This window comes from Lolium perenne, chromosome 3, assembly GCF_019359855.2.
Source record: "Lolium perenne isolate Kyuss_39 chromosome 3, Kyuss_2.0, whole genome shotgun sequence".
NCBI lineage: Eukaryota > Viridiplantae > Streptophyta > Magnoliopsida > Poales > Poaceae > Lolium > Lolium perenne.
In genome coordinates, this window is record NC_067246.2 from 282,161,216 (window position 1) to 282,170,971 (window position 9,756).

Sequence of the window (9,756 nt, forward strand, 5' to 3'; positions counted from 1 at the left end):
TGTGTGATGCTAGTGATTTTGCTGTAGGCGCTGTTCTTGGACAGCGAATAGATAAAAAATTAAATGTTATTCATTATGCTAGTAAAACTCTTGATGCTGCTCAAAGAAATTATGCTACTACTGAAAAAGAATTGTTAGCTGTAGTCTTTGCTTGTGATAAGTTTAGATCTTATATTGTTGATTCAAAAGTTACTATTCATACTGATCATGCTGCAATCAGATACCTTATGCAAAAGAAGGATGCTAAGCCAAGGCTTATTAGATGGATACTTCTGCTGCAAGAATTTGATTTACATATTGTAGATAGGAAAGGTGCTGATAATCCTGTTGCTGATAATTTGTCTAGATTGGAAAATATTGCTTATGATCCTGTTCCTGTTAATGATAGTTTTCCAAATGAACAATTGGCTGCAATAAAGGTGAGTACGCGAGACAGCCCTTGGTATGCTGATTATGCTAACTTTATTGTTTCCAAGTACTTGCCTCCGACCTTTTCAGCTCAGCAAAGGAGGAAATTCTTTTATGACTTGAGGCATTATTTCTGGGATGACCCACACTTATATAAAGAAGGAGTGGACGGTATTCTGCGAAGATGTGTTCCCGAATATGAACAGCAGGAAATATTGAGTAAATGTCATGGGAGTGCTTATGGAGGACATCACGCCGGAGATAGAACCGCGCAAAAGGTTCTACAATCAGGTTTTTATTGGCCAACTCTCTTCAAAGATGCAAGGAAGTTTATTTTATCTTGTGATGAATGCCAAAGCGTTGGTAATATCTCCAGACGCAATGAGATGCCTATGAATTATACTCTTGTTATTGAACCATTCGATTGTTGGGGATTTGACTTCATGGGACCTTTTCCCTCTTCAGAAGGTAACACTCATATACTTGTTGCTGTTGATTATGTTACTAAATGGGTGGAAGCCATACCTACAAAAAGTGCTGATGGTGAGACCTCTTTAAGAATGCTTTTAGATATTATTTTTCCTCGATTTGGAGTTCCTAGATATATTATAACTGATGGAGGTTCTCATTTTATTCATGGTGGTTTTAGAAAAACTCTTGCTAAATATGGTATTAATCATAGAATTGCTTCTGCTTATCATCCTCAAACAAGTGGGCAAGTAGAACTATCAAATAGAGAAATTAAATCTATATTGCAAAAGACTGTTAATAAAACTAGAAAGAATTGGGCTAGTAAATTGAAGGAAGCATTATGGGCTTATAGAACTGCTTATAAAAACCCCATGGGAATGTCACCTTATAAAATGGTTTATGGAAAAGCTTGTCATTTACCTTTAGAATTAGAGCACAAAGCTTATTGGGCTGTTAGAGAATTAAATAAAGATCCTAAACTTGCCGGTAATAAGAGGTTGTTGCAATTGAGTTCTCTAGATGAATGGAGAAGTGAAGCTTATGAAAATGCTAAACTCTTTAAAGAGAAAGTTAAAAAATGGCATGATAGGAGGATTATCAAAAGAGAATTTAATATTGGGGATAAAGTCCTATTGTATCGGTCTCGTCTCAGATTCTTTGCAGGGAAATTACTCTCGAAATGGGAAGGACCATATGTTGTCGAGGAGGTGTATCGTTCAGGAGCAATTAAAATTAGCTCTCTCCAAGGCAATGCTACGCAAGTGGTGAATGGACAAAGGCTCAAGCATTATACCTCAGGCGATTCTTATAATGTTGATGTTGATATTATTCAAGTGGAAACACCGGAAGCTTTCATCAAAGGACAAATTGACAGGTCGCCAGAACTCGACTTTGAATAGGTAACAGTACTGGTAATAAAAAGTTTGCAATTTACTTTCCGAATAATATTTTTGCTGTTTTTGGAAAATATGAAAAATTACGAGATCGAAACGTAGTGGAAAAGACGCACGAGGGCGTGCCACCATAGGCCGGCGCGGCCTAGCCTGGGCCCGCGCCGCCCTATGGTCTGGCCGCCTTGTCGTCCCTCTCCGACTCTGGTTCGACCTGGTACTTTCCGTTTGTCGTAAAAATTTATTCTATATAATCCCCCGGACCCCTGGAGGTCCGTATATCGTTTTCTCGATGTGTTTTGTTTTGAGCTGTTTCTGCCAGGTCCTGCTCTGGATCTAGATCCATCATGTCTTCGTCAGAAACTCCGAAGGGCAGCTCCTGCAAGGACGTTGACAACTTGTACATGGAGGAGTTGAGGATGCACCCAAAGGAGTTGACGCTCGTCGAGGGAAAACTGCAGATCAAGGATGTTTAGGGTCCTAAAGGAGAAGGAAGCTTGGAAGACAGGATGGAGAAGCTAGAACAAGAGGTCTTCAAATACAAGAAGATGGCTGAGCGTGAGGTGGATATCTTCCACAAGATTGTGTCTGAACTCATTGCTGAGCACGAGAAGGAAACTGCAAAGCTTTGGGACGACATCCTTTCACTTCATGACACCACCAACCAACTCCAAGCTCAACTCTATGACGTTCGGAATCAAAACTGTGAGTATGAAAACAGGTTTAAACGCATAAGCCGTGCTGCTAGTTTCAGGATCCCCGAGACCAAGATGTCGTTTCTTGATGGAGAGCCTCTTCCCTGGAAGTTTGATGACGGGAGTTCACCACCACCATCGCCAAAGGAGTGATTCATCATCGGTATTGGCATCCCCTTGGTTTGTTCCAAGCTTGGGGGAGTGCCGCGGTATCACATTATCACTATCTTTTACTTTTTACTATCAAGTAGTGTCATATCATGAGTAGGGAAGTTATCATATAAGATGGGTTGCAGTATGGAAGTATCTCTCCTTTAGTTGGTTGTCTATGTATCCCTTGGTGTGAGTTATCGTTATGGAATATTAATGAGAAGTCTTATCATTTACATATTGCACATCTTATTTTAGTTTGCAATCTCTATTATATGATTTACCTTGTTGTTAGTATTGGTATCACTTTGGGAGCATTGAATAAATCTATTTGGTTTTGGCAAACTTAGCATTGGTCAATAGCAACAACACTTTGAGGTTTAAGTAGAAAAGAGAAATACATGTAGTTGCTTCATTGTCTTTCTTTCTTGTTAGCTCATAGCTTATTATTCTGAAGTTAAAATTGTTTGTGCTTACAAGGAAGATGCATGATTATGTCTATCACATGTATATTTGTTTGTTTCCATCAACTCTTATGCTTGCTAATTAACCTTGCTAGCCAAAGACCTGTACTGAGAGGGAATGCTTCTCGTGCATCCAAACCTGAACCCAAACCTATGCCATTTGTGTCCACCATATCTACCTACTGCATGGTATTTTCTGCCATTCCAAGTAAATACTTCATGTGCTACCTTTAAACAATTCAAAACTTATTACTTCTTATTTGTGTCAATGTTTCATAGCTCATGAGGAAGTATGTGGTGTTTTATCTTTCAGTCTTGTTAGGCAGCTTCCACTAATGGACTAGTGGCTTCATCCACTTATCCTATAATTTTGCAAAAAGAGCTGGCAACGGGGTTCCCAGCCCCAAATTAATCAACTTTCATTAATAATTCTCTTCACATGTTTTGCTCTGATTCATCAGTAAGCAACTTAATTTTGCAATAGACACTCCTCCATGGTATGAGATTGTTGGAAGGCACCCGAGGATTCGGTTAGCCATGGCTTGTGTAAGCAAAGGTTGGGGGGAGTGTCATCCTTAAATAAACTAAAGTACATGTGTAAACAAAAGAGAAGAGGGATGATCTACCTTGCTGGTAGAGATGACATCCTTCATGGGAGCCGCTCTTTGGAGGTCTGTTTGGCAAGGGGGTTAGAGTACCCGCTACCAATCGTTGACAAAAACAAACACCTCTCAAAATGTTACTTTCATTCTCTTTATATGATTTCAAAACTGAAAAAGCTCTAGCACATGATTTAATCCCTGCTTCCCTCTGCGAAGGGCCTATCTTTTACTTTATGTTGAGTCAGTAAACCTATTTCCCTCCATCTTATGCAAGCATTTGAGTTGTTGTGATCAAACCATCTATATTGTGATTTACTTTATCATGTCTTTTATGCTTCCTTGTTTAGTATAAGTTTTATCTGAATGAATGTAGCTTTGCAAAGTATTAATGATCATGAGGAGGTTATTATGATTGAGTATGCAAGTTGTGCCATATAAACTTTAACATAAGAGCGCTGCTCGATAGATAAGTATAACCTGTTAACTGTTCTTTGACCAAGAACGAAGTTTGCCATCACCAACTATGATTTCTTATGTACCTTTATTTGCGATTACCTTATACTTGTTTCAAGTTGAGTTATATGAGGAAGTTGTTTACTATAATGATTTGTGTGAATGAATATGATGCTTCTTGTCCGTATTTTATTTATCGACTCTTCACTCCATAAACATGTGGTCCTGTTTACTGAGTTTAGTTTCGCTTGGGGACAAGCGAAGTCTAAGCTTGGGGGGAGTTGATACGTCCAATTTGCATCACTATTTTGTATCATAATTTACTGTTATTCATTGATATATTTCATATTGGGACACAATACTTATGTTATTTCATCTATTTTGCATGTTTCATCATTATTGGAGGATCAAGCACCGGAGCCAGGATTCTGCTGGAAAAAGCACCGTCAGAATGCAATATTTCGGAAGATCAACTGTGGAAGGAAATTATACCAAAAATCCTATTTTTCCAGATGACGAAGGAAGCCAAAGGGGGAGCCAGCTGGACCCAAGGTGGGCCCAGATGACAAGGGATTAACTTGTCAATGCCTACAAGTAGTAGACTAGGGTTTTGTTCGATGTAGAGGGCAAGTAGATCTCGAAGGTTTCAGCCGAATAATACTCGACGAAATAAAACTAGGGTTTGCTCAACAATGATTCGATGATCTCTCTCGTCCCTCGACCCCCCCTTATATATGAGGCGGAGCCGAGGGATTCCTATTGTACAAATTACAGAGTCCGGGAAGGTTTCTAACTCATCCCGCAAGATTACATACAACACTTCCTATTACAACTCTATCTTTCCTTAATAGTATCTTTGGGCTTCCGAGTCTTCTTATTCTTCATGTAGTGGGCCTTCGGTAAACCCCGGGTACTATCTTCGGCAGGCCCATTGGGGATGCCTATGTCAGTAGCCCCCGAGATTTTGCTTGAATCGTAGAGTCAGGGAAAATCTCCCCTGTTTATTTTTACTCGACAACTCTAACTTGTCTATACTTGTTCACATGAATTTCTATATTGTACAGGGATAATGGTAGTTGGGGCTAGTTCATCTGACGAATCAGGTACTAGTTAACTGCTCTAGTGGCAATCCGCAAAAACCTACTTCAAGATCACGTCCCTGGACATGATCTCGGGATACTGGTGTAAACTTCGACAGGTGCCGCTTAAGGTCTTACCATTCTGTCGAGTCCCAGTTAAATTTATCGGGTACCTAACGCGTCCGTTAGGATTTTTCTTCGTATCTGTTGATACGGGTAAAAGTAGCAAACCATCGTCAGAGATGGCGCCACGCCGCACAGAACGGATCTGGGGTCTTACCTTCGCAGTGTTTTGCGGCATTCAGAAATTATTCGCAACTTTTGGCGTTCTGAGAATATATTGTCGAGTGCTTATTCGGCTGTTGGAATAGCACATTTCATCGAGTCAATTTTTTGACTTATACTGCTTTCCCGATGGGAGTATATGTAGAGTTATTTTTATAACTCGAAATATGCTCCTTCTTCCTTCTTCTACTCTCTTTCTTTTTTCTTTTGATAATTTTCATCGGGCACGCGAACAGCGTTCCCGATGGGAGTAGCCCCCGAGGCTATAGTCAAGGACTTGTGCTTGGTTGTAGGCTCAACATTCTAGTGCACCTTGTCGCTATATTGTCATTCTTTCTCGATATTTTCTTCTTTTATCTCTCGGGTGCACGAACAGCGCTCCCGATGGGAGTAGCCCCCGAGACTATGAACAAATGCTTGCGTTTGATCATAGGCTCCCGCAATTTCTATATTGTCACCCTCGAATTTTTTTTTTAAAAGTAGCCCCCGAGCATTTGGGCAAAAACTTGTATTTGATCAAAGGCTCCCGAAGTATTCAATAACTTCTCCTGTCGCCAATCTTCTTTTATTTTTCTTGTCGAAGTTTTTCTTCCTTGGCCAAAGTTATGTCATCGCTGTTAATAGTCGCAATTTTTCTGCCTTGTGGGTCCATTGTCTCCACCATGTTGACACGTCGTGCAAGTGGGGGACACACGTCCTCCGCTTTTCCTGGCGCACGTACTGTAGCGCCTGTTCCGTTCCATCCCAGTAGAAATACTTATTTACCCTTCATCTACAGAATCTTTTACCACCGCACGATTTCTTCATCCAACGGTGCGCTGCTTCGCCAAATTCCTATATAAACCTTTCTTCAACCTCCGTTCGCACCTTCGCTTGCGCCGCACCTCTACTCCCCTTTGCAAAAACTTCTATTGCGCCCAATTCTCTCTGAGCTTCACCTACGCACGAACTTCGCTCCTCCGGTGCCGTTGATGCCACCACGCAGCCGCCTCACTCGCCACAGTACTCCAGAGTCCAAGATGGCCGCTGAAGGCGTTGAGTGGGAGAGATCGAAGATCTCCAACCAGGACGTCAACATGCTGAAGAGGCTAGGCCTGATGAAGAAGGAAGACGCCATCCGCTTTCCCAGCGAAGAAAGCTACCCAAGCCCTCCAATGGAGTACCGGGTTAGTTTTGTTGATCACCTCATCCGCGGCCTTTCTGCCCCAATTCACGATTTCCTCCGCGGCCTTCTTTTTGTTTACGGGATTCAGCTGCACCAGCTGACCCCCAATTCCATCCTTCATGTCGCCATTTTCATCACTCTTTGCGAGTGCTTCCTCGGAGTCCCTCCTAACTGGGCTCTGTGGAAGCGCATTTTCTGCCTCCGCCGCAATGGCTCCCACAACACCACCTACAACATAGGCGGCGTTGTTATCTGTGTCCGCACTGACGTTGATTATTTCGATGTCAAATTCCCCGACTCTGTCCAAGGGTGGCGCAAAAGGTGGCTCTACATACACGAAGAAAGTGCCAACTCTGTTGAGCACAACATAGTCCCTTTTGACGGAAGTGCCAAAATTCTGCGCCGCCGCTCCTGGGATGCTGAAGCTTCCGAAGAAGAGAAAACGGCGACAGAAGCCCTTATGTCCTGTATTCATCAACTTCAAAATACTCGAGGAAAGGAGCTGTCTGGTGTCCAAATCACCGCCTACTTCCTTAGGATTAGGGTGCAGCCTCTTCAGGCTCGCAAAAATTCCCTTTGGACGTATGCTGGTGCAAATGATGCCAATAGGCTCTCCAAGGATCTTTCTGTGAAGGACTTGGAGAAGCTTATTCGAAGAATTTCCTCGCTCAGCAAGAAGGATCCTATTCCCTCCTCTTGCCGCGTGGAACCATACAGTGCCGCCAATCCTCTCCCTCAGGTATTTTTGTCTTCCCGAATTTTTTGCCTTGTTCCGAATTTTCCCTGCTTTTTTCGACTTGTCGATTTTACTGATCTCTATAATCGTTATCGCTATTTTTCTGCAGAACCATCCCACTTTGGCTTCTCTTCCTCCTCTTCTTGAGGATGGAGAGGTCGAAGAACAAGCTGTTGTCGCTGAAGACAACCAGGGTTCTTCTCTCCCTGAGAGTGAAGTCGCAGGTTCTCACAAATCTGCGGCTTCCTCTGAAAAAGAAGTTGAATCTGACGCCAGCGAATCGACGCAATCCCTTCCTCCCGCTGTTTCCCCAGGGAACAAAAGGAAAAGGTCTGAAGCCGTTGATACTGGTACCTCCAAGGCTGCCGAAGAAGTTGCTCCTACTGAAGAGGGGTCAACTTTAAATCCTTATGACGCTGCTCTTGTCAGCTCATAAGTTTCCTTTTTCTATTTGCTCTCGAGATTTTTACTATACTGTCTCTTTATGCTATAACTTGCTTGTTGCAGTGATGAAGAAGGGGATAATCCCGCCATTGATGTGACTGCTCGCACGAGCACGTCTCGCACTTTGGTTGTTTCGGAAGCGCAGCCAGATGGAGATGAAACTTCAACGCCTCAAAGGGGTGTCGAGCTTACCACTCCAGCTGCAAGCCCCCGAGCCCCTTCACCAAAAAGAGCAAGGGTTGAACCAGTCGAAGAACCCACCCAACTTGGTGGTGGTTTCACGACTTCTTCATTAAATAACGTAAGTCTCTTCCCTGTTCTCTTTCACGTCTGTATTTTGACTTGTATCTTTCATCCCCCTTTTTGTTTCACACTATCTGATTTTCCTTTGTCTGGTTTTCTCCTTAGCCTTTAATGAAAGAGTTCTTTCGGCTTGGTACCCAATTCGTCGGGTACCGTGATCTTTCGGACTCGCTGAAAGGTACTATGCTGCCCCCCTTTTTTCTCTTGATTGCACCTTCTGTACTATCTCCACTAACGCGACAATTTGTTTGCTATTGATTATTTTTCAGCTGGTCTTGCAGAAGCCAACAAACGTGCTGATGCTCTTGCTCTAAAATTGGAGCAGAGCGAAAAGGCTCGCAAGAAAGCTGAATCCAGCGCCACTGTTGTCGAAGAACTTCGAAAGAGGCTTCACGACGCGGAAACTTCTCTGAGTGACCATATCACTCAACAAACTGCGCGCGAGAATGAGATTATTACTCGCTTATCGTCGCAATGCCACCGTTTCGTCAGTAAGTACTTCGACCTTTCTTTATTCGATTGCTGTCATGCTTTCTCTTTTTTGACGATCTATACTTGTCGCCCATAGGGAAGACGCGTCAACCTTATGATCTTGAAAATCCCGAGAACGACGCTCTTCTTGACACGCTCTCCCTTCTCGAGATTCATGGAGATGAAGCACGCCAAGGCATGGAAGATGCTGACTCGGCGCTGGCGAAGCTATTTCCATTTTTCTTCCCGAAGAAAGAAGAGCCGAAGACATTCGGCGAGCTGGCCAAGTGCTTCAATGCTGCAGAGGATCTTGGGCACAATCTTCACCAAGAAGGATTGAAGGTTGGCGTCGAAGGTACTATTGCTTTGGTTGCTAGCAGCCAGCAAAACGTCGACTGGGCCAAGGTTGGAGATGTGCCGAAGATGGAGACAAAAACATGGGTTTCTTTGATTAAGGCTGCCAAGCCCAACTCGAAGAAAATCCTTGCCTTTCTTGGCTTCAAACCTACTCCAGCTCCAAGCTCATCTAAGCCGGAGGTCAAGTAGATGCTCTTCTTTCTTTCCCCCTTCTTCTTTTTATTTTTTTATTTTTATTTCTTCTTTTTGATGGTGTCGCCAAAGTAGTTATTGGCGACACTTATCCCACTAGCTCTGTACTGTTTTGTAATTACTCTGAAAAATCAATGAAATTCTATCTTGCTTGATGATTGATCTCGCCTCCTTTTAATTTCAGTTGATATTTGATAACTATACTCCACCTCCTATTCCTTCCGATGTTTTGCCTCTTTCTTCTCGATCAAGAAAAGTTCCTGCTGATGCTGAGCTTAGCGACAGTTCTTTGGGTATGAGTTTGTCGCAAGAATTGAAAGAACTTCGGCAGCAACTTCAGTATGCGAAGAAGCAAACGCTTGTGATGATGGAGCAATTTCGCAAGGCCGCTGAAGCCGAAAAAATTGCGCTTCAGCAGGCGCAGGAAGCCATGGCTGCTAAGGAAACCGCCATTTCTGAAGCTGAAAAAGCGACCGCTCGAGAAAATCTTATGCTCGAGTTGATGAATGAAGCCAGCGCAGATATGTCGGGTATGTTTGCCGCATCTTTTTATACGTTTGCGACACCTTCTGCCTTCTCGCCGTATCTTCT